The 26,682-nt window shown below is 41.8% G+C and overlaps 1 protein-coding gene across 3 annotated transcripts in view; it reads right to left on the reverse strand.

Annotated features, from left to right (window-relative positions):
- Fbxw7 (F-box and WD repeat domain containing 7) overlaps window positions 1-26,682 on the reverse strand; it is a 204,971-nt gene that overhangs the window by 132,157 nt on the left and 46,132 nt on the right. For all 3 annotated transcript variants that reach the window (XM_045131787.1, XM_045131788.1, XR_006632966.1), the window contains exon 2: window positions 10,681-10,728. The gene's annotated coding sequence lies outside the window, so the exon portion shown is untranslated. The remainder of the gene's footprint in view (window positions 1-10,680; window positions 10,729-26,682) is intronic.

Here is a 26,682-nt window from a genome sequence, read left to right on the forward strand (position 1 = left end):
GTTTTATTTGAAAGGAATTAGAAAGTTTTCCTGCAGGGCATTAAGTACCCAATAGAACAGACTAGCAGGGTAGTTTTATTGTGATCCAAATGGGCTTCAGTATGGGTAGTATTTCTTAAAAGGAATGCAATCGGGCCTAGAACAAGAAGAATCACCAGGCAGAGCCTAGAAAGGGATCTGGCCATGTTCCTGTGTAGCCACGGGCCCACTGAGCAGCACAGCCCCTTGGTACCACGTATCATGGGGACCAGGGACCAGGACCCAAGACCTGGTCTGCACCTTGTAGACCTAACAACTTTAGTTCACGGGCTCCAGATAACCCAAAAACACCTGAGGTAGGTAACAAAATATAATTGAAAGCACACCTGACATATAACAAAATAACACGACGGCAATGCATTTAGAAGGGCTACAGAGTACATTTTGGAAGAGCCAGTGAAACCGTGTGTCAGAGTGAAGACTGCTGGGATTCATAAGCTTCTCTTCTGCAGACTGTGCTCACAGGTGCCCCGTACAGACCGTACAAATGGCAGTGCTCCCGTCTGTGGGGGGGGGGTGGTTTTTGGTTTTGGGGTTTTTTGGGGGGGGGGGCTCTCTTCTAGCTCTATCTGCTTTATAGCATTATCAATTGCTCATTTAATGGTTACATTTTCCTGCTGGGTGTTTACAACCCTATAAGAAGCCAAAATAATCACATTTAATGGTTAGCTAAGGCCCTTTGTGGTTATTTTGAAGCATATAAAGCCACTGGCCTCTTTTGTCTCTTCTCTACCAGTTTTGCCATTGCTGGGGATAAGTAAGGGTCTTGCGGACCCACTGTTATTATTTGGCATTAACTTTCAAGGCCATCATTGAATCATTAAGAATCACTGATGGGCTGCGGATAGGCTCAGCAGTCAAAGGCACTGGCCTTCAAAGTCTGAAGTTCGACTGCCCAGTACCCATATAAAGCTGGGCGCACAAAGCAGCGTGTTTCTGGAATGCACTAGGCCCTGGCATGCCCATTCTCCCTCATTCATTCTCCCCCTCTGTCACTCTCCTACAAATAAACAGGAATTAGTTTTAAAACAAAGCATCAGTTATGAACAATAAAGACAATGGGAAAAAATCTTAAAAGGAAACTATATTCACATGACCTCAGAGTATCACCTCAGGCAGGGGAGATGACTCAGTAAAGTGCCTGCCACCCAAGCATGAGCATGTGAGTTTGAATCTTTAGCACTCACATAAAAAGCTGGGCATAGAGACAAAGGCCTATAATCCAGCCCTGGGAAGGCAAACGACTTTCTACTTATCTGAGCTCAGTGAAAGACCCTGTCCAAAGAGGTCAGGGAGAGCCCCTGAGGATGACACCCAACTTCTGGCCTCCACATGAACCTGCACACACTCGTGTGGCCACACACAAATAAATCATCATGCATCACAAAACACACATACCCATGTGTTTTAAGTGTGATCCTCAAGCTTACTCATAATCTAAAAAGGAAAAGTATCTTTTACTAAGTACAGAAATCTACCTGCTTGATCAAATGGCCAAAGTTAGCATCAAAAGGAATTTGTCAGGCTGACGGTGTGAGTCAATGCACCCCGTGGAGGGTCGTCACTTACACCAGCACACTGGTATCGCGTGCATGGCGGGAACCCGTAGGAAGAGGGAAAGTGAGGTTCTGCAAAGAAAGGGCCGGGCTTCAGAAGTGAGAGCCATAAAATACAAAATGTGGTAAGAAAATGTTTCAAGTGAAGAAAGATGAGACACCCATGGGAGCTGTCTCAACAACTGATGGTTTTTTTTATTCTAAGATGCCTTTTTGCGAGCTGGGATTGGTGGCACTCAGGAGGCAGAGGCAGGAGGATCCCCATGAGTTCGAGGCCACCCTGAGACTACATAGTGAATTCCAGATCAGCCTGGGCTAAAGTGAAACCCTACTTTGAAAAAACTAAAAACAAAACAAAACAAAAACCTAACTAAAAAAAGAAAACAGATGTTCTCCTAGTGAACAGTCCTTCTGGGAGTGATCCTCTCAGCCCAAAGCCCCTTTGCTTCCTCACAGTAGCTCTTTCGAGATCCCCTATCTGTCCACTCCCAGAAGCTGTTTTTCTTCCTTGAACAGAGGGTTCCTTGTTTTCATGACTGAATTTCAAGTTAAAGTCTTTAGTTACTCAGGCTGAGGAGATGGCTAAGTGGTTAGAGGCACTCACTTGCAAAGTCTATCAGCTCAGGTTCAGTTCCCCAGAACCAACCTAAGCCAGGTGCACTTGGCAGCATGAGCACCGGGAGTGCTTTGCAGCGACAAGAGGAGCCCCGGCACATTCTCTCGGTGTGTCCTCGCAAATAAATAAATAAAAATGTTTTAAAAGTAAAGCTTTTGCCTATTCACTATCAAGTCCTACTCATGGTAAGGCTCTACTCAGACTTACTTCATCTGGAAATGACTCATATATTCACTTTCTTTATGTATCTAGTAGCCTGGTTGGAAGTGGACAGAGAAAATAACATTCCAACAACTCAGGACTTTGCTATATTCTTTCAAAGGAACGTCTGGTTTGAGCGTGGTGGGGTTCTTCCAAGCCAGCCTGAACTGAACACGCAAATCATCTCTCCCTTGTCGTGTACAGGCAGCTGACTTTGCTAGAACTTTCACTTCCTTGGCCCCACACTGCGGATGCTTGGAGCCTTAGCACCTGGGTAGTTTATGGTGGTCAGCTCATGAACTGACAGAGATGGCACTCAGATATATGTCTCACATCCTCTGACACTATCTTGACATCAAAGATTCTCCCTTATGTTTCCTCTGTTCTACCAACACTGTGCTGTCCTCTGATATCCAGGCCACTCATGAAAGTTGAGAAGTGTACTCAAAACAGAAACAAACATAAATCTCATGTAGATCAGTTTTCTTTCAAGAGTAGAAGCCATAACAGATGTGGCAGTACATAACGGTAACCCCACCACTTGGAAAACTTAGGTAATTGAATCTCAAGTTCAAGATCTGCCTGGGGAACATATCCAGACCAAACTGGGATACATAGAAAGAGCTTGTTTCAAGCAATGAATGAATTATATACACACATATACATAGCAATGCAATGAATGCAATAATGGGCACAATAAACTCTTTAAGATGCCCACTTCTCCCATCCAAAACCAGAACTGTGAATTCACAAGACAAACATCAATAAGCCAATCACACAGACGACATTTTCACTATAACACATGGGATTAGACAGCAGGTTTAGCTGAAAGTAATTACCTGAGGAGTTGAAGCACAAATACAAGAATAATTGCTTCCTCAGGGCCTCAGCTGTCAAACACGGGAAATGCCAGTGCTTCTGGATGCATGGTCCTGTGATAATAAACCCTGTCACAGACCTAAACTATCCATGAATATTTGTTTGAAAATAAATTGCAACATTGTACCAAAAGCACAACAAAAAAGTGAATAAAATAAATTTTGTCAAAATTAGGAAAGTTTTGTGTTTCAAATAACAGCAAAAAAGCAGAGATAATCCAGAGAATAGTAGAAAACATTTATAACTCATTTAGTTGAAGGTCTGGTACCCTAAATATATAGAGAATGCTTACAAGTCAACATTAAGAAGACAACGTAAGTCTAAAACTAGGCAGAGTCTGTGAGTGGCTGGTTGTCCAGCAGACTTGGCTTCTGGCACACAGGCCCCGCCCCGGAGGGGGGTGGCAGCCAATACTAGAGACCCAAGGCACATCAACATGACAAGAAAAAGCAAGGGGCTTAGTATTGGATGAGCCATCTCTATCACACCCTCCAGGCACCAGGGCTCAGGAAACAATGAAGAGGTAGTTGTGGAAAGAATATGAGTGCTACTCTCATGGCTAGCCATAGTACAGTCTCTATGGAGATGGTAATAGACACTAAGGAAGCTCAAAACTCATCAAAACAGAAAATAAGTTACCAAGAGCACAACACTGTAAGAGACATCTATCATACCCTCCACAGTTCAAGGTACATTGCTAGAGAAGGGGAGTAAAGACAGACACAGGATACAAAGGTGTAAATGGAGCACTGACCTCCCAACATGACACAACTAGTGATTCATGATCCCCCAATGTTTACTGATTACTCCAGTTCTGGGCCCATCAAAATTTTGACATGGAGGATACAGGAGGACAGAAAATGAAGGAGAAAACAAAACACAGGAAAAATTACCTGGAAAGGAGAGTGCCTTCAGGGCATGAGGGAATGAGGGAAAGGGGTAAAGACAGGATAAAGGGATAGAAACAAATTACTAATGTATGTTCATATATTAAAGTTCTTAATTTAAAAAAAAAGAAAAAGTACTATACCACACCAGCTAGGATGACTACAACACAAGAATAGCTGCCTATGAAAACGTGGTGGAACTAGAATACTCAGACACTGCTGGTAGAAAACAGCACAGCCATTTTGACTATTCCTTGAAGAGGGACACAGAATTGCCACATTATTCAGCAATTCCAAGCCAATACATGCAGAAGAAATGAAAACAAGTCCACACAAAAATTCACACAAGAAGGTTCAAAGTATATGCACTCCCAATAGCCAGAACGAAAACAGAAGAGATATACTACACCAACTGGTGGATGGCAAGACAATGTGGGAAGTAATAGAATATTATTCAGTAATAATAAGTGGAATACCAACACCTACTGCACTCTGGAAATAATGTGCTAAGTGAATGAAACCAGTCACAAAAGGAAAATATTATGTGGTATCATTTTTTGTTTGAGGGGTTATTTTTAAGGTAGGGTCTCACTCTAGCCCAGGTTGACCTGGAACTCACACTGTAGTTCCAGACTGGCCTCAAACTCACAATGATCCTCCTATCTCTGCCTGCCCAGTGCTGGGATTAAAGATGTGAGCCACTACACCCAGCAAGAAGTGTGGGGGTTTTTTTGGGGGGGAAGGATCATTTTTACAAAATATCCACACAAACAAAATGTCTATTAGTAGTTTCTTATAGCTGGGAGTAGGGGACTGGAGGGGAGAAGAGAGCACCACAATCCCTGCACGTGCTGAATATACTAAATGTTGGCAAACTGTATACTAAAGGAAGAATTCTCAGCTGTATGAGCTATATCACAATAAAACTCACGAAAAAAAATTATTGAGGTGAAATATGTACCATAAATGCATGCACTGACTGCAAATAACTGGTTATAACTCATATACATCCATTGGGAAAAGACAAACTACAGTCTTCTACTAATGTCTCCGAAATCAGGTATCGCATTTTAAAGTAGTAAAAAGAGATTGTTTTTAAGAGATCTTTGCACCCTTGCTCTGCCTTCCTGGTTGAAGGAACACTGGGTCCCCAATTCCTGGATCCCCTCCTCCAGGGTACACACAGACTGAGTAGGCCAGATCTCCCTGTTCCTTCCCCACCTCTGAGTTCCATGGTCCAGGTTTCCCTGCTGCTGGCTTGGGACTGCCTGGACCCTGCATTTATGCTGTGGAAGCAGGCCCCTTGCTTCACCTTCCTGACTAAATGGACACTGGGTCCCCAACTCCCTGATCCCCTGCTCTGGAGGGTACATGCGTGGACTGAGTAGGCCAGATCTTCCCATTCCTTGCCCCCACTTCCCTGGTCTCAGTTGTCCTGCTGCTGGCTTGGGACTACATGGAACCTGCGAGCTTCCTGCAGAAGCAGGACCCTTGCTCTGACTTCCTGAATGAATGGCTCCTGGGCCCCCAACTCCCTGATACCCTGCTCTGGAGGGTACTCATGTGAAGGAGTAGGCCAGAACTCCTGGTTTCTTTCCCACCTCCCAGTTCCCTGGTCATGGTACCACTACTGCTAACTTGGGGTGGCGTGATCCCTGCATATGGGCTACAAATGCAGGCCTTTTGCTTGGGTTTCCCCAATTGGCCCCTGGGTACCCAAATTCTTAGTCCCCTGAGCCAGAGGGTGAACAGGCCACTGTAAGACCTGGTATCTTGCCCCTGGCTCTTCTCCAGCATCCCAGCTCCTGGTTCCCCAGCCCCTGGTCCCCATGTGCTAAAGAGTACATACAAGTGCAGTGCGTAGGCCAGAGCTCCAAGTTCCCCACTTCCCAGTTCCCCAGGTTCCTTTCACGTCTTTCAATCTCCACAATCTGTACATTGGCAATTATAACATTATCATACACCAATCTGACTCACATTTAAAACTGAAGATCATAGAAGGACAAATACTTGCTTCTCCCTTAATAAAATAAAACATTTATACAAGGTGGGTAGACCATAATGCAGGGGGGAAAAGCCAAAAACCTGAGAGATCTCCACCAAGGATGACTAGTCCCACAATGGAAGTCTCCAATGAAATAGAGAAACTAACAAAACTTAAATCTCAACAACCAATGTGACCCTGATCAGAAGAACTGCTGATCAGGAAGTCAGGAAGCAAACTATCAAAATACCAACAATCACATAAGTGAAATTGAGTAGAAGCATCTCTTAGAACACCCAGCTTTTGTCATGAGGCTTGACTTAATTAACGAAAACCAAAGAAGCCTCAAAATAGATATAAATGAATTGAAGGTGAATCAACAAATGAAAGATCTCAATAACCACCTGATTAAGCTTAATAAAGACTTGATCAAATGCAAGAAGAAATTCCAAGAAGCATAAAAAAAAAAAATCAGACCTCAAACTGAAATTGTACCTCAAAAAGTAATGGACACAATACAAAATAACACAACAACAAAATCAGATGGAGCTTTTAAATATGTCTCTAGAACCCCTCACTAACAGAGTCACTCATGTGGAAGACAGAACCTCTGAACTGGAAGACAGAAGACACTGATCAGGAGTACAAGAACTTTGTTAAGTTCTAAAAATCATGGTAACAGAATACAAAGGAACTGTGGTATACCTTAAAATGACCAGACATCTAGATCATGAGTATACCAAAAGGACAGGAAATCCAGGCCAGAGCCATAGAGAACATATTCAACAAAATTACTGAAGAAAATTTTCCCAATCTCTCAAGAAAGGCCCATCCAAATACAAGAAGCTCACAGAACAAACAGACATGCCCAAAGAAGAAACTCTCAAAGGCACATCATAGTTAAAACTCTTAGCAATGAAAATGAAAGTGCTAAAAGCAGCAAGAGAGAAACAACTCACTACATACCAGAGGTCTAAGCTACTCAGAAGCAAACACCCTCACAGGATTTATATGCCAGTGCAATAGTGGCACACAGCCTTTGTGAGTACCCAAAAGCTATCAGATTGGCTAAGAGATCCACTCAGTGTAAAGAAACAGGTATCTGGAATTGGGAACCAGATCAGAATCCTATGGAGGCAAAGGCTGTGCTCTCCAGTATCAAGCTCTTACTAATCTTTGGCTAGAAGAGGGGTTATATACATAAAATTCTCCCTAAATTAATAATGCTAATCCCACTTAAACTATGCTGACTTCATTCTCCACTGGAGAATTTGTTCTTCTTTATCAGAAGGTTGCAAGACCCAAGGCAATAAACTACCCTCACACTTCAGCCAAGCCACAGCTGAAACCACAGAGGAACTGGGGAGATGAGCAAGAGTGCTGCTTCCATGCTGAACCTGATAGTCAGTGCCAGGGTGAAGGAGACAGACCCTGAGGACACTCAACACTTATCAAAGCAGAGATCCAGAGGCCAGTAGAGTTTATCACTGAAATAGACTTAAAATTCACCCACCATGGCTCAGGGAATTTTGAGGAAGAAGAGGCAGAAAGATTTGAAGAGCCACAGGTTGAGACATCATGCCCAGGGACATTCCCACCCGCCCCCCCAAAAAATTGACAGCTGCTTCCACAATACATAACACACAACCAGACGGGGAATACCTGCAACCTCACTGAGGAGGGTTCCCAGAAGAATGGGGGCAGAGACAAGGGAAAAGAAGGTATAAAAACATGATGTAGCCATATAAAATATGTTAATAATAATAATAAATAAATGAAGATCTTTGCTAAATCATTTGCTCCTAAACATGTTACTAACTTTAAATATGCACTGGGCATACAAGAATCTGCTACAGTTATTGTTGAATTTTAGAAATATTGGTTGGTAAACTTACTATTTCAAACACACTAAACAGTATAATAAACAAAGCCAATGTTTATCATTAACTATTCATGTATATAGGAACTCCCTTTAAGGTAATCAAATAAAAATTATCCTAAACCTTTTAGTGACTATATTTTAAAAAATGCAAATTATGTTCTGTCATGGCACATTATTACCAGATGTTTGAAAACGTAATCTTTATCCATTGTTGGTGGGAACATAAGCTGGCATCACCGCTATGGAAACCAGCATATGGAGGTACCTCATAAAAGTAAAAGTAGCACTGAGTATATATCCCTGGAGGAATCTAAGTCAGCATGCCATGGGGATGCCTGCATGTCCATGTGTACTGCAGTATTGTTCACAATTGCTCTAGATGCCCATCAATAGATGGCTACAGGAAAACATTGTGGCATACATAATGGAGTTTTGCTTAGCTATAAAAAAGAAAGCATGCCACGGGCATACAAGTGTGTATATGGAAGCAGAGATCATGATGATGGGCAAACCAGCCAGATTCAGAAAAACAAGCAGCATGTTCCCTCTCACGTGCAGATTATAGACTTAATATACACATATATGACATGCAAGTAGAAGGGGAAGTGTGTGGAGAGGAAAGGAGGAGTCTAGAGGGAGAAGAGAACAAGAAAGGGTGATGAGGGGATAAAAAAGAAAAGCTAGGGGTTGGAGAGATGGCTTAGCAGTTAAAGTATTTGCCTACAAAGCTCAAGGACCCAGGTTTGATACTCCAGGTCCCACATAAGCCAGATGCTCATGGTGGCACATGCATCTGGAGTTTGTTTGCAGTGGCTACAGGGCCTGGTGCGCCCATTCTCACTCACCTCACTCTACCTCTCTCTCTAATAAATAAATAAATAAATAAATAAATAAATAAATAATCCCTTAAAAAAAAAAGACCAAGCTTGGGCTGGAGAGATGGCTTAGCAGGTAAGCACTTGCCTGTGAAGCCTAAGGACCCCAGTTTGAGGCTCAATTCCCCGGGACCCACGTCAGCCAGATGCACAAGGGGTACACGTGTCTGGAGTTTGTTTGCAGTGGCTGGAGTCCCTAGCATGCCCATTCTCTCTTTCTCTCTCTCTCTGCTTCTTTTTCTCTCTGTCTGTTACTCTCAAATAAATAAATAAAAATAAACAAAAATAAATTTTTTAAAAGAAAAGCTAAGGCTGGGAAGATGGCTTGGTGGTTAAAGGCCCATGTTTGCAAAGCCTTATAGCCTGAGTTCCTTCCCCCAGTACCCACATAAAGACAGCTGCACAAAGTGGTGCATGGGTCTGGAGTTCATTTCCAATGGCAGGAGGCCCTGGTGTGCTCATACTCACACTTTGTGATAAATAAATAAAGGTGTTTTCTAAAAAGACTAACTATTGCAGGTATGGTGGCGCACGCCTTTAATCCCAGCACTCGGGAGGCAGAGGTAGGAAGATCACCATGAGTTCAAGGCCACCCTGAGAATGCAGAGTGAATTCCAGGTCAGCCTGGGCTAGAGTGAAACCCTACCTCAAAACAAAAAAACCCAAAAGACAAGCTATCACATATTTTCTCATGTAGATCTAGAGTTAAACAATGCAGACGACATGACGTGATAGGACAGACTGGTGACATGACAGATACGGTATCTGAAGGACTATCTGGGGGAAGGGGGACCAATGGGTAGGGAGGAATAGAGATGATGGAGGATAGTGGAAAGGGGGTTGACGATAATAAGAAACTCGTGAAACATCACAATGAAACATGGTTTTGCACATCAAGTAAGAAACTGAATGAAAAAAGTCATAAAACAATGCATTGTTACATCTATACATTCAATATAGCAGACTGATTTTAAATAGTTGTAGTTTCAGGGTGTGGTGGCACACCCCTTTAATCCCAGCACTCAGGAGGCAGAGGTAAAAGGATTGCTGAGAGTTTGAGGCCACCCTGAGACTCCACAGTGAGTTCCAGGTCAGCCTGGGCAACAATAAGACCCCACCTTGGGGGGGGGGGGTGGGGGTCACTTGTAGTTGAAATAAGACACATTCTGAGATGAATTTACCTGCATTTATTCTAAAATGAAAAGATAACAGTTTAGCCTAGTGAAATCAAAAGTTGGCAAAGTTCTGGATTAGAAGGTCCTACAATAATTTTCATATTTTAATCTTAAAACAAGAAATTAGGATAATCCAAAGAAAACAGCATAAATTCTGACCACAGTAATGCTTAGGCTGTTGTATTACCACAGACAAGACCTAACATATCACACAGCCAAACAACAGACGGTGAAAGAAACCTACACACGTTCTGACAACTTCCAGAGAACTAGTAGAAAATCTCCAGTAGGGAAAATCCTACTTAACTCATAAATTACCATGTCTACTCACTTATACAATTTCTTTCTTTTCCCTCTTAATATGTAGGCTGCCCAGCAAAATAATTTTCTTTCGGTTAACAATGTGTAGAAGGATTAGAATAGGAGAATAAATAAAGAGAATTCTAGCACCAGGTAAAAATTAAACAAATACAATGTTCATTGCAACTGAACTTACTACTACATATAAATGCCATTCATGTAGCATATATATAAATTTAAGGAACATGCAGGAGAAAAAAAAAGTACATTGAAAATCAGTACTCACCAAGTATTTAGACGGCTTTCTAAAACTCTTGTTGATAGGTGAGACTTCCTAAATAATGAAAAGAAATAATTTTTCAATTTCAGAGTTACAACTACTCTGCCCAATTTAAAACCACAGGATCTTAAAACTAATTAAAGCTGTATATTTAAGATAGGGAGAAGCTAGTAAGTTATCAAGACATTGGCAGAGTTTAAAATATTAAAATATTTTATCCATAGTAAAAAGAAATGTATAAACTAGCAAGTTAATTTTACTGTCTATAAAAGCTAGATGTAATTTTTTTTTTTTTTTTTTTTTTTTTTGGTTTTTCGAAGTAGGGTCTCACTCTGGTCCAGGCTGACCTGGAATCAACTGTAGTCTCAGGGTGGTCTCGAACTCACGGCGATCCTCCTACCTCTGCCTCCCAAGTGCTGTGATTAAAGGCGTGCGCCACCAAGCCCGGCTTAGATGTAATTTTTTATATGCGTATGTATGTGTGGTTTGAGTGTGTATGTGTGTGGGCATGTGTTTGTGTACACAGGCACATGCGTGCATGTGGAGGCCAGAGGTGAATGTCAGATGTCTTCCTCAATCAGTCTCCACAGTTGTCCTTCTTCATTAAGACAGTCACGAGCTGAACCTGGAGCTTGCAGACTGGGCTAGCTACCCAGCGAGACCCAGATATTCTTTGTCTAGGCCTCCCCAGCACTGAAATTATAGGCAAACACTACCACAGGGGCTATTTTTACACGGATGCTGGGGATCCAAGCTCCAAGTCCTCATGCTTGCACAACCACCATTTTACCTAGTCACCTCCCTACATTTCTAAAAAATTGTATTACTACTGTCAGTCAAAAGGAATTACATTCAAAGCTTCAAGAATAAAAGCCCTAAAATATCTTAAATTAAGATTAGAACTCTTACCATTTACCAAACACTTTAAACTGTAAAAATGTTAAAAACTTACTTTTCCTTCCCTAATTACGTCATAGGCTAAGTCATCTGCTTAAACCTAGAAGCTCCACAGGATTGCACAGTTCGTTTTAAAACTACCAGTATACAGTGGACATAGTGGTGCAGACATCTAATCCCAGCACTTGGAAGTTAGAGGCAGGAGGATCAGGAGTCCATGGTCACGCATGGCTTCATAGAGAATTCCAGAGCATATCTGGTATCCCAAAAGATAAACTCCCTAATTAATTGATTAATTAAATCAAACAAGTAAAAAATACAACATAACACAGTATAAAGTAAAAATGGCTGTCTCTTCCAGATGATGGGAAAGACTTTATAAAGTTCCTTTTAAAGAATCACCAGAGAGATGGCTAAGTGGTTCAATTCCCTGGTACCCACATAAAGCCAGATGCACAAAGTGGCACATTCATATGGAGTTCGTTTGCAGTGGCTAGAGGCCCTGTTGTGGCCACTCTGTCTGCCTCTTCTCTGCAAATAAATATTTTAAAAGAAAATAAATTTGAAGCAATAAGCTTCTATTAAGATAGTAAGAAATGTTGTCATACCTGTTTTGAGTTGGGTAAAAATTTTAAATAGGTCATTTAAAAAACTCAAACAAATTGCCTGTTACAACAAAGTATTTTTTATTAAAAACTAAAAAATGTGCCGGGCGTGGTGGTACAAGCTTTTGATCCCAGCTCTTGGTAGGCAAAGGTAGGAGGATTGCTGTGAGTCCAAGGCTACCCTGAGACTACATAGTAAATTCCAGGTCAGCTTGGGCTAGAAAGAGACCCTACCTTGAGAGGAAGGGGGAGAACCAAAAAATGCAAGCTATAGACTAGAAGACAACATCAGCAATGCATGTGTGTGACAAAACCCACAGCCAAAATACATTGCAAAATACAGTTCAATCACCACGAAAAAGACAACCTAGTTAGCCTAGGAATCAAATTAAAGGTACTCATCATCACTCATCAGGAAAAGACAAATTCTGCTACAGTGTGGTACTACTGCCTACCAAACTAGCAAATTTGCATCTAAGACCCAGATAGCGTCAAGCATAAGCAAGAATGTACAGTCTCATAACGGTCTGAAAAGAACATTTTCCTGGTACTTGGGCAATACTCCTCCTGGGTGTGTGGGGGTGTGTGTGTGTAGACATGAATACAAAAAGACCTATAAGAATTATGAGAGCAACATCACCTCTAAGAAACTAACAATCATAGATGATCCAAGTGTCAGCAGAAGGGAAAAATAAATTGCCTTGCATTCCAAAGCCTACAGTGGAAAATGAAGAAAAATGCACCACAAACAAAATACAGTGTATCTCACAAACGTAAAGCTGTGTAAAGAAGCACACACACAGGACTTACTTGCAGAGCACTCAAGAATAAACCAAACTTGTCTGTGGTTAGAAACCAGAAGAAAATCACCTTTCTTGTGAAGGAGCGACTAGAGAGGGTACAGGGAGACCTCCAAGAGTATACAGGTCAGGGTTGGCATTAAAAATGTTGCAAGGCGTGGTGGTACACACCTTTAATCCCAGCGCTGGGGAGGCAGAAGTAGGTGGAACGCCGTGAGTTCGAGGCCACCCTGAGACTACATAGTGAGTTCCAGGTCAGCCTGGGCTAGAGTGAAACCCTACCCTGAAAAAACAAACCACAAATAATAATAATAATAAGTTTAGTTTCTTAAAACATGGAAGAGACCAAAAGGTATTTCTCATTAAAATAATTTATTATGCTAATAATATAAAACTCACTCATCTGAAAATATGACAACTCCCTTTTTAGTGTACTTCAATAAATTTTTGTTGATTACATGAAGGTAATTTAAATGTGATTGGCCATTCGTACTAATAATTTTAAGAGTAGCTTAAATATAAATACAAATGTGACCAGCAAGGAAATCCTTGTGATTTTTTTTTTTAATCACTGATTGAATATTGAAATAAACTGAATCTGAAATGCTGGACCACATGTCTTTTAGATTTCTGAGTGTGAAATATTCAGTCTTTTTACCACTTTAGAATCCCTAACCAAAAATAAAAAACTCCAATAGCTTAAGCACCAGATTTTTAGCTTGGGATGCTCAGTCTATAACGGCAAGAAAACTATGACTAAGCATTGCTACCAGTGTTCCAAATAGGTGGGCTAACGAATATGATTTGGCACACATATCCTGAAAGCCTCTGCAGCAATAGACAGCCAAACCAGGGACCCATAAGACTTTCAAACAAACTACTCAGCCTAACTGTTAGAAAATCTGAAATTTTTAAAGTGTATCTTCATTTATGACACAGAGTGGGGAAAGAAAGAAATGGATGCAACAGGGCCCCTGGCTACTGCAAAGAAATTCCAGATGCATGTGCCACCATAGGTACCTGGCTTATGTGGGCTCTGGAGAATCAAACCTGGGTCCTTGGGCTTCACAGGCAAATGCATTAACTGCTACCTCCTCAGGCCTAAATCTGATTTTTTTTCAAACTAATACTATTTGTTTTGCTGTTTTGGGTTTGGAGTTTTTTTTGAACAGGGTCTCACTGTAGCCCAGGCTGACCTGAAACTCATTCTGTAGCACAGGTTGGTTTCAAACTCACAGTGATCCTATCACAGCCTGGCATGAGCCACCACACCTGCCTAAGCCAGTGCCTTTTAAAGAACAGACTTTTAGTGAGAAGGAAAATACTTAGTAGCAGAGGCCAGTAAGTTAAAAAGGAGACATAAAGGGAAGAGAAAGGAAGGGAGGAGGGTACTTAATAGGTTGGTATTGTATATATGTAAGTACAATGATTGAGATGGGGAGGGGATATGACAGCGAATGGAATTTCAAAGGGGGAAGTGCAGGGGGGTACGGTATTACCATGGGGTATTTTCTATAATCATGGAAAATGTTAATAAAAATTGTGAAAAAAAAAAAAAAAGAAAGAAAGAACAGTCTTTTAAACCTTCCAGGGGCTAAAGAGATGGCTTAGCGGTTAAGGCACTTGCCTATGAAGTCTAAGGATCCAGGTTCCATTTCCCAGCACCCACATAAGCCAGATGCACAAGGTAACACGTGTCTGGAATACTTTTGCAGTGGCTGAAGACCCTGGCACACCCATTCTCTCTATCTGGCTCTTCTTCTCTCTCTCCCTATCTCTCTCAAATAAAGAAAATATTTTTTTAAAGATGGGCTGGAGAGATGGCGTAGCAGTTAAGGAGCTTGCCTGCAAAGCCAAGGGACCCAGGTTTGATTCCCCTGGAACCACATTAGCCAGATGCACAAGGAGGTGCACGCATCTGGAGTTCGTTTGCAGTGGCTGGAGGCCCTGGAGGGCCCATTATCTATCTCTCCCCTGTCTTTCTCTGTCAAACAAATAAATTAATTAAAGTAGTATTAAAAACCCTTATAAATGAATATACTTATATACCTAATATTTTGTTAATATTGATAATAGAAGCTTTCTTTACTGAAAATACAAACAGTCCCATTTCTCTTTATCTACTTTAATTCTATATATCTACCTAATCACAATGTTAATGTACTTAATTTCTATTCTTCTCTCCAAATTAAATAGCATCAGTTTGATTAAACTTGAAGTTCTTATCACATTTGAATAAGGACACCAGCTTATAATTCACCACAACCTGTCTGCCTTAGGCTGCTGGGTGCTTTGTGCTTTAAGTCTCCAACAAAGGGCAAGAGGAAGAGGATGCCCCAGTCCAGAGGAGTCATCTCCCTCAACAATCTCCAGCAGTTGAAGAATTCAGGTTTCTCCTTAAGAGAGCATTCTTTAAAGGAACAGGCTCCCCAAAACCTTTTAAAACAGCTCCAAAGTCATGGGTTATATTAACTATATGAATTGGGCCTGGCAGAGACCTCTTTCTACACCTGAAATCAGCCAGCAACTGTGAGGTTTCAGAGTGAAGACAGCTGGCCTTCCAAACAAGGTTCCAAGAGCCTCAGACACAACGTGTCCAGAAACAGCTTCACAGAATGTGTTTGTTTAACTAGCAGTCTAAATCTAATCCCCATCGAATGGCAAAAATGTTTCCTTAAGGTTCTGGTCTTTATAAATGATTTATTTTCACCAAGAATAGTTTAAATCCTTAAGTGGCCAATACGAATACTTGTTAACTGGAGAGGCAACCTATAACAAAAGGGAAGACTCCCTTTGTTATAAGAAGATTGCATTCCTAAAAAAAGAAAGATCATCTTACTGAATATATGAGAAATCTCCCCAGAAGGTGGAGGCTTGGATAGTGTTCAGGCCCATTTTGAAGCTAAGAGTCTAGAATGACCAAAATTAGTGAGGATAATAAATTCCATCCCAATCTAAACAGCTCCCAAAATCAAGCTGTGAATTTATTAAGGGGACATGTCTAATTTGTATAGTTGCTAGTGGCAAAAGGCCCTAGAGAAGACAATAAGCATGCAAGCAGAGCGCATGGGCTCCGTGACTGACCTGCTCACTGTTCACAAGTAACAGCCAAGCAAACACACTAGCATCCTTCCCAGGCCAAGTCATGGTTGGCTAGGAATGTAAAATTTGTACAGAGATAACTATACATAACAGTACTGCATTTTTTTTTTAAACAGGCTCTTTGAAAGCCCAGACTACGAACTGAGGAAATGGCTTAGCAGTTAAGGCACTTGCCTGCAAAGCCAAAGGACCCAGGTTCGATTCCCCAGGACCCACGTAAGCCAGATGCACAAGGTGGCGCATGTGTCTGGAGTTCATTTGCAGCAGCTGGAGGCCCTGGAGTGCCCATTCTCTCCCTTTCTCTCTGTCAAAAATAAATAAAAATAAAATATTTTTAAAAGCCTAAAGCCAGGCATGGTGGTGCACACCTTTAATCTCAGCACTTGGGAGGAACAAAATAAAACAAAAAAAGGCCAGACTGTCCTTTGACCTTGAACCATCCAAGTTCTGGGAAGGCCCAACATTATTTTAAATATTTTATTTGTGTGTGTGTTTGAGAGAGAGAGAGAGAGACAGACAGACAGACAGACAGACAGACAGAAAGAGAATGGATGCACCAGGGCCTCCAGCCACTGCAGGCAAACTCCAGATACATGCATGGCCTTGGACATCTAGCTTTATATGGGTACTAGGGAATCAAACTGGGATCTTTAGGCTTTGCAGACAAGTGTCTTAACTGCTGAGCCATCTCTCCAAACCTGCATACTATTAAAAAAAAATACTAGAAGAGGGCTGGAGAGATGTCTTAGTGGTTAAGGTGCTGCTTGCCTGTGAAGCGTAAGGGTCCATGTTTGAGTCCCCAGATCCCACGTAAGCCAGATGCACAAGGTGACGCAAGCACGCAAGGTCGCACAAGATAGCACGCGTGCCTGGAGTACAATTGCAGTGGCTGGAGGCCCTAGTACACCAATTCATTCTCTCCCTTTCCCACCCCCCCCCTTTCTCTCTCAAATAAAAATAAACCAAAAAAATTTTTAAGAAAAAACAGCAAAAAGAAAGCAGTTTGGATTCTTTTACCACAAAAAATTTATTTCAATGGGTAAAGTGCCAGCCACACAAGCTGAGTACCTGAGTTCAGGTCCCCAGCACATGGTGACAGGAGAACACTATGGCATGCATGCTGACTATCTTGTCTAGCCATACCAGTAAGCTCTAAGCTCAGTGAGAAACCTAGCATTAAACTTTATGGGGTCCTAATATATCTATCATACAATACGCAAGATAACACTATCTAGGCAAAACAACAAAAACAAGACAAAAATGTTAAAATAGCTAAGAATGAGCACTTTAATTCTTAAATCATGGACTAAAAAATATTACTGTAAAATATTCTAAAGGGTTCTTTCTACAAAATTAAATCCATCACTACTATTTAATACATCAAGAAAACAAGGCTGGACACATGGCTCAGCAGTTAAAGGTGCTTGCTTACAAAGTCTGGCAGCTGAGGTTTGCTCCTCCTTGATTCTCCAAGTACCCACATGAAGTCAAATGCACAACATGGCACATACATCTGGAGTTTGATTGCAGTAAAAAGGAGTGGTGGTTTGATTCAGGTGTCCCCTATAAACTTAGGTGTTCTGAATGCTAGGTTCCCAGCTGATGGAGATTTGGGAATTAACGCCTCCTGGAGGGAGGGTATTGTTGGGGGTGGCTTGTGGGTATTATAGCCAGTTTCCCCTTGCCAGTGTTTGGCACACCCCCCTGTTGCTATGGTCCATCTAATGTTGGCCAGGGGTGATGTCCACCCTCTGCTCATGCCATCATTTTTCCCTGCCATCGTGGAGCTTCCCCTCGAGCCTATAAGCCAAAATAAACCTCTTTTTCCCAGAAGCTGCTCTTGGTTGGATGATTTCTACCAGCAATGCAAACCGGACCGCAACAGAGCCCTAGTGCACCTAATTTCTCCCTCCCTCCCTCCCTCCCTCCTTCCCTCCCCCCCCCCCCCCTCTCTCTCTGTCTGTCTTGGTCTTTCTCTTAAAAATTTTAAAAAGACCCGGGTGTGGTGGCACACACCTTTAATCCCAGCACTCAGAAGGCAGAGGTAGGATGTGAGTTCAAGGCCACCCTGAAACTACACAGTGAATTCCAGGTCAGCCTGAACTAGAGTGAGACCCTACCTTGAAAAAGAAAAATGGAAAAAGTTTTTAAAGAAAATATGGACTGGAGATTGCTCAGTGGTTAAGGTGCTTGTCTTCAAAGCCTAATGAGCCAGCTTTGATTCCTCAGTACCCACATAAAGCCAGATGCACAAAGTGGCACATGCACCTGAAGTTCATTTGCAGCAGCTGAAGGTGCTAATGCACCAATTTTCTCTGTCTCTCTCCTCTCTCTCTGCTTGTAAGTAAATAAATACAAACCTTTAAAAAGAAATTAAAAGGCCCATGGGAATTTGTTTGAATCAACAGAAGGCGGCAGTCCTGCCTACAAGTGAGTAAAATGTGTTGGCTCAGCAGTTAAAGATGCTTGCCTGCAAAGCTTACTGGCTTGAGTTCAATTCCCCATTACCCACGTAAAACCAGAATCACAAATTGTTACATGCATCTGGAGTTCATATATGTAGTGAGTGGTAGGATGCCCTGCATTGCCTACATACCTTTATTTTCTCTCTCTGTTCATAAATATTTTAAATCATGCACTGCATAATATTTTAGTCCATGACAGAACACACAGATGAAGGTAGTTCCAAAATTCCCTACCCTCTAGCAATAGCAGAGCAGTTGTAGTGGTAAAACATCTTATTCAAATTTGTGATAATGCTGAGGTAAACAAACCTATGGTGCTGTCAGTACCTAAAAGTACAGCTGAATATTGTTTGAAAGAAGAGATTATGAGGGCTGAAAAAATGGCTTAGTGGTTAAGGAACTTGCCTGGAAAGCATAAAGACCCAGAACCCATGTAAGCCATCTAAGATGCACAAGGTGGCGCATGCTTGAGGAGTTCTTTTGCAGTGGCTGGAGGCCCAGGCACACCATTCTCTCTATGTGCCTCTTCCTCTCAATACATACATACAGTGATTATGTATTAATATGCTTTCTTTTATCGTTATTTTAGAGTATGCCCCATTTACTTATTTGTACAGTTTACTGTAAAATGGTGTGCTGTGTAACACTGGAAGACCCTAACATTTTATTTATCATGCCTTTTGACTGCAGCAAGAGGCCACATCAAAGGACTGACTATAACCATCTAGGACTGCATAAGTGCCCACTATCATGTAACACAGCAATGACACCATCGACAGAAAACACAATTCAGAACATATCCTATCATTAAGCAATATATAATTGTACTCAAAATCCCAATATCCGTGTGTGTGTGTGTGTGTGTGTGTGTGTGTGTGTGTGTGTGTGTGTTTGCATGTGCGCACAGGACAGAGATCACTGTCCACTTTTCCTCAATTTTTTCCACTTTAGTTGTCCAGAGAGGCTGTCTCACTGAACTTAGAGCCCGCCAATGCAGGAATATGAGCTGGAGAGCAAGCCTCAGCAATCTGCCCACCTTCATCTCCCAAGCACTGGATTTAAAGGCATGCTCCCGGCTTTCTACGGGAGTGCTGAGGCTCTGAGCCCAGGCCTTCACACTTGTGCAGAAAGCACATTATTAACTAGGCCATTTTCCTAACTCCCCAACATTTTTCTACTACCCAGTTGGCTACAAAGTAATTGGGATTTAAGGTCTCATCTTGTAAGAAGATTAAAACATTTCCTTTTTCTTTCAAAATCAAATGATACCAAGAAAACCCAGAATGCACATTCTCACCAAGTACATACAAACATTCACTGAAATTAGAATTAACACAAATTAAATGAGTAATATTAATATGGTATCTGCTTGTAATGGAATTAAACTACAAGTGTGGAGCCAGAAGATAATTGAAAAAATCAAATACAGAATTCAACAACGCATGTCAATAATCTATGAACCAAAGTCCCAAGAAAATTAGAAAATACTTAATTAAATGAAAATAAAAACACAGCATATCAAAATGTACATGACACAGACAAGCAATGCTCTAATCAGGAACTGCCCACATCAGAAAAGAAAATGACACACCTGCCTTCCTGAGGCTGAGGCAGGAAGTTGCCAAGTCCCACATCGGTGTGAACTACATAGGGAGATTCTGTCTCAAGAGAAGGAACAAAGGGGGCAGGGAAGGACAGAGGGCAGCACTGAGGAGGAGACGCCTCAGGTCAGCAAGCTTCCACCTTAAGAAAGTGGACCAGAAGCCCGGGGCAAACTCAAAGCTAACAGCAGGGGGACAATGAAACTCATAAACCACAAAAAGGAGAAGATGCCACTGTCAGCAGGAGGAGGGAATGCATGCATTACCACTGAGAACTCTGGAAACAAGAGATCATTAGGGAATACATTATGCCCATAAATTCAACAACTTAGATGAGATGGATCATTTCATCCTGAAAGATATAAACTGCTAAAATTCACTTAAGAAAAGTCAAAGAATATGAATTGTCCTGTACATCTTATAAAATAAAACAAATTTGTAGTTAAAAAACAATTCCAAAAGAAGAAATGATGGTTTTATAGCAAATGCAATAAAGTATCCACAAAAGCATAATACTAATCAAATATAACCTCTTCTAGAACAGGGAATGTTTTTCATTCCAAAATATCAAAAAAGACAACAGACAACATCCTTCTTAAACATACATAGGACTCCCAAACAGAAGCAAATCCAGTCAAACAACAGAAAAAGGCTGATGAAATAGCTTATAACTAAACATGGTTTGTCACAGGAATACTCCGCTGGTCCACTACCCACTATTTCCTTTACAACAATGTCATTGACCGCACTGGCATTCTAAACAAGGAAACCCACATCTCAGTAACTGCAGAATAGGACTAGACAAAACTCCAACATCTACTTCTCACTAAGGGGAAAAAAAAAAGTAGGATTAAACAGAACTTCCTTAATCAGAATATGGAGTTACAAATAAATCCCTAGCCAATATTTCATTTAATAAGAAAAAGACTCATCAAAGGCCAAAACCAGAACAAAGATGTTGTCCTGCCTCTCTGCGGGGTCATCCTGGAGGCTCCGCTGAGGGCATCGGGAAAATCAGGGCCAGCAGCACCGTCACACTGAAGCTGACAGGCTCCTACTCTGAAGGCCAGCACCTGCCTGGCAAGAGCAAGTAGCTGGCGCAGGTCTGTTCAGGGTCGCACCTCCTCCTGGATTGGGCTTCTGTTCGGTCCCCCATGATGGCTCCGTGGTCTTCAGTCAAGCTGCCTCTCACCATGCCTTACTATGAGAATCTCCAAAGCATGAGCCCTCCCTCCCTTCAGCTTGATTCTCTCAGGTCTTTTGGTCACAGCGATGGAAACGTAACTAAGGCAAGCATGAGCACTGGAAATGAAGAAGTGAAAACTGTATCTGGTCATGATGAGAGGCCCCGTGGGGGGAGGGGAGTTCCTATTCTGTAAAACAAACTCAAAACCAAAGCAGAAAGAATTTCTTAGCACATCACTAATCTGACAAAGTACTTTACCCAAAATCAAGTGAGAACTCTCCAACTCCCTAAGAAAGCAAATAACCTGGGTGCCCAAAGACAAAACAGTGTCAAAAACATTATCAGGTGACAATTCTCCACACTCAACTTCTTAAAACTGTGAGTTGCAACATATGGGCTCACTTAACTGAGCATGGAGGTTATTTAACAACAAAAAAAAACTGGCAATAGTAGAAGGTTTCTGAACACTGACCCAAAATTAGCTGAAAATCAAACATGCAACGACTGTAAGGTGAACTGTGTCCCATCCCCATGGCGTCGCGCGGTCTTGGTTCTGAACAGAGCGTTACTCTGCACTACACGGCCCCTCCACACTGCCGCCAGCCACGGCTGCCTGAAACTCCTCAGTGTAGATCTGAGATTACTGTACGACTGGGCAAAGTCTTCTGTTCTTATAGAAGCAACACAATTAAAAACAAGGACAGTGGGCTGGAGGAATGGCTTAGCAGTTAAGGAGCTTGCCTCCAAAGACAAAGGATCCAGGTTCGATTTCCCAGGACCAACATAAGCCAGATATACAAGGTGGTGCATGTATCTGAAATTCATTTGCAGCAACTGGAGGCTCTGGCATGTCCATTCTCAACCTCCCCCCCCCCCTCTCTCTCTCTCTTTCTGTTTGTGTCTATCTGTCTCATAAATAAATAAACAAACAAAACAAGGATAGTATTATCCTACTGCCATTCCTTGCCATGTAAGTATCAAATTAGCCATCTTTTTTTAATTTTTTTTAAATTTGAGAGCGACAGACACAGAGAGAAAGACAGATAGAGGGAGAGAGAGAGATTGGGCGCGCCAGGGCTTCCAGCCTCTGCAAATGAACTCCAGAGGCGTGCGCCCCCTTGTGCATCTGGCTAACATGGGACCTGGGGAACTGAGCCTTGAACCGGGGTCCTTGGGCTCCACAGGCAAGCGCTTAACTGCTAAGCCATCTCGCCAGCCCAAATCAACCATCTTTGGACTGTACTGTAGACTGACTTTGAAAACTAGATTGAGTTGCTTATTTGAGTGTCAAAAAAATCAGCTGAAAAAAAAAATCATTCAATGAATTGTGGTCTCAAATTAGGACAGAATTTCCAATGATTGCTGAAATGGCCCTAACATACTTCTGACATTATGCATTACGTATTCCTGCGCAGCAGCCTTCTCAGCACTGAGGACTGGTAAACCAAAATACCAGTCAACTCTGAAAAACGAATAAGACGCCACAGGCCCTGAGTTGTCAACCCACCAACCCGCCAGGATGAAGTTCTCTATGCACAAATAAGCAAGTGCCTTCACCTCCTTAGCATGCCAAGTATTGTCTTGTTTTGGTTTTGTTTTTTTCAGTTTTTGAGGCAGAGTCACACTCTAGCCCAGGCTGAAATGGAACTCATTTTGTGGTCCAAGCTGGACATGAACTGATGGTGATGCCCCTACATCAGCCTCCTGAGTACTGACATTAAGGTACACACCATTACACCTAGCTTTCATCTTAAATAAGTGGTAAAAATTATATGAATACCAAAGGCTTTTTAAGTATATTTATTTATGTGAGAAAGAAGGGGAGGGGGGGAAGGAAGAAGGGGAAGAGGGAGAGGAGGAGGAAAAGAATGGGCACACCAGAGCCTCCTGCCACTGCAAACAAACTCCAGATGCACATGTTGTGCATCTGGCTTTACCTGGCAATTAGGAAGCCAAACCCAGGCCATCACGCTTTGTAAGCAACCACTTGTAAGCACTGAGCCATCTTTCTAGTGCAACCCCCCACACACACACTCAGAAATTGTTTTAAAATACATTTTTATGATTACCAATAAATGTTTGATTTGGATACCTATTTTATATACCTTTATACCAAGAGTCACATAAAAGTTTCAAGGGAGAATGGGGGTCAAGAGTGAACAGCTTGAAAATCATGCTCTATGGAATTCCCATGTCTCTGTACCTCTTGGGAATAAGGCATGTACTGCCCTGTGGTCTATATACTAAGACCCACACTGCTCTGTGTTCCATACTAAGACCCACACTGTCCTGTGGGCTACACTATCTTTTGGAGGATATTTTTTACCAAACAACCATGGGAATGAGATGGTGCCAGCATCCACAGCAAGGAGTTTTATCTTTCCTGTGTGTGAGGTCCCAAAACAATGAGATCGTCTGTTTTTCTGGGAAGCCCTGCATCTCTACAGTGGGCAATAGGAGAGACCAAGATAGGGATGTTGGATAAGAGCCTTGCTTCCAGGCTCTTATGGTAGAACTTGGGGCAGAGTATAGATATTCATGGATTCATATTGATAGTCCAAATTAATGTGACAGTTGACATTTTCTTTGTTCCTACTATTCCATAGTGTCTTCATTCTCTTACAGTGAGAATTTTGGTTCCTCATGATAGGCTAACTTACATTTCTGTCCCTAGATCAGGCACAGTGCCTCACACATGTAACACAGCACTCAGGAGGCAAAGGCGGAGGGCTGACTGCCTGCCCGGGAGCGCACGCCACTCTGCACTGCGTGGCGAATCCAAGGCCAGCCCTGACTACAAAGTGAGACTCTGTCTCCAAAAAAACCCAGCTTACCTAGCATACACAAGGCCCCGAGTTTAATCCTCAAGAACACACAAACTGGGGGTGGTAGCATTATCTGTAACCTGGCACTCAGGAGATGGAGGCAGAAGGGTTAGGAGGTTCAAGGTCATCTTTAGCTATACAGCCAGTTTGAGGCCATCCTAGGCTACATGAGACCCTAACAGAGAAAGGGGGATGAAAGAGAACAAGAAGGGAGAAAAGACTGAAGTCAGTGTGCTTGTATTGGGAAACAAGCATGTACCATACTTGACTCAGTCATTTTCCTTCAGCGGGACAATCAGATTGTTCTGCTATCTCAAATAATACTATAGCCAGCCGGACATGGTGGCACATGCCTTTAATCCCAGCACTCGGGAGGCAGATGTAGGAAGATCACCAAGAGTTCAAGGCGACCCTGAGACTACATAGTGAATCCCAGGTCAGCCTGAGCTAGAGTGAGAGCCTACCTCGGAAAACCAAGCAGCAATAATAATAATAATAATAATAATAATAACGCTGTAGCTGCCATGCAGATACTTCTTTATGCATATCTGTATGAAATTATTTATGGGTATTCTTTGAGTGGACATTTCTGATAATTATGTCACTTTCATCCATAATTAAACGAATGGATCTTTATTTCAGTTTAATCTGTTTATAATGATCACTTCACAATTTCTGACTATCAAGATTCCTACCTCCCATCAAGTAAGGTGGCCCATGCCTGCAATCCCAGCACCTGAGTTCAAGGCCAGGCTAGGCTACACAGCAAGTTTGAAGCCAACAAGGACTACATAAAGCCATGTCTCAAAGAAAAAACAAAAAAAGTGACTTGTTCTTTTAAGAATATTTTTTAAAATGAAGAGAAATATGTATTCTAAGGTGCCAAAAGCAATTTTAACAAACATTAATTGGCCCTAAGAAATAATAAACCAATAAACCCTTGCCATAGTAAGTTTAGGTCTTTTTAGTGAATATACAACAGCTTCCAAACTTCTAATAAGTATTAGATGCCAAGAAAGATTCAAGAAAGCAGACATTAAGTTACAATTTATAGAGATATAATAGATAAGACAGTATTTTATAAATTCTAGTTAACATGCTTCCTTATAAATATAAAGTCTATCTTACAATTCTAAAATTAATAACTATTGAGGATAACTCCTGTTAATCTTTCTACTGCTGCAGATTCTATTCTTGCACACAAGAAGCCAGCCCCTTGAAAGAGTTAGTCAGTATTCACTGAGATAAAGGAATGTGGCAAAGATCCAATTTCACCAGAGTAAAGTGCTATAATGGCTTAAGATTCAAATACACACACACACACACACACACACACACACACACACACACACAAACAGCAAGTACTACATTGTTAGGTAGAGGGCTGAAGAGATAGCTCAGTGGTTAAGGCACTTGCTTGTAAAGCCTGATGTCCCAAGTTCCAGCCTCCATGACCCCTGAAATATCAGATGCACAGCAGCACGTGTCTCTGAAGTAGTAGCAGGAGACCCTGGCATGCCCGTTCTCATTCTCCCCACCTCTCTCTCAAATAAGTAAATCTGAAAACATGAGGGTTTAAGGAAATTTCTAAAAAGAGATAAAATAAATGTTTGTTTGATCCCTTCTTTAATTAAATACTATTCTGACAAATGTTTCTGCTATTATTTAATTTCCAAGGTACAAATACCAAAAGCAAAAACTAGAAATGACTAAATAAAGCTTTTATATGAGAATAAGGTTTTTTACTTTTAGAAATTAGAGTGGTGCTAACATTCATTTAAAAGGGTCTTCAAGACCAGAAGTTCCTCAAGGAATGAGGAACAGGAGCTCCAATCCATATATAAAGACATGTAAGTCAGTCTGTGTCAAGAAATGAACCTACAGTACTTGAGCAAGGGGCCAATGAAACAACACAGGACCCAAATTCCGTTACATGACAAGCGTGTTGTGACAGCAGAGTCCCCAGAGAGTAAGGGTTCTGTGGGCAGGTAACGTGGGTAGGCCATCCTTTCGAGCCTCAGAAGTAAAGGAAAAGCACACATTCTGTTCCACATACTCAGGCCTAGCAGAGCCCACCAGAGGTGCCGCCCTCTCCCTGCCTCTTCCAGACCTGCCACCAGGCCACAGAGGCCCCTCAGACTAAGGAAATTGCACTTCGCTTAATAAATCAAAGGGAGTAGCCTTGAACAAGAAACATTACAACTCAATACATACAGCTAGCAATGCTGAGCCCGAGAAGTCACAGACCTTAACAACACAGAAATTCCAAGTGGAAGCACTCTCTTCAGCTAATGAAAAACCTCACATATGAGCCCCCACCCCCCAAGTACAGAAAATTCAGAAAAATAAGACTCCAAACTGAAGTAACGATCTCTAAAATGTATTACAATTTTTTGAGGCAAGCCCACAGAATAGCCTCTTTTAAAATTTCTTTTTATTTATTTATTAGAGTGAGAGAGAGATTGAGATTGGGTGCACCTGGGCCTCTAGCCACTGCAAATGAACTCCAGAGGCATGCACCACCATG

This window comes from Jaculus jaculus, chromosome 12 (genome assembly GCF_020740685.1).
Source record: "Jaculus jaculus isolate mJacJac1 chromosome 12, mJacJac1.mat.Y.cur, whole genome shotgun sequence".
Taxonomy (NCBI): domain Eukaryota; kingdom Metazoa; phylum Chordata; class Mammalia; order Rodentia; family Dipodidae; genus Jaculus; species Jaculus jaculus.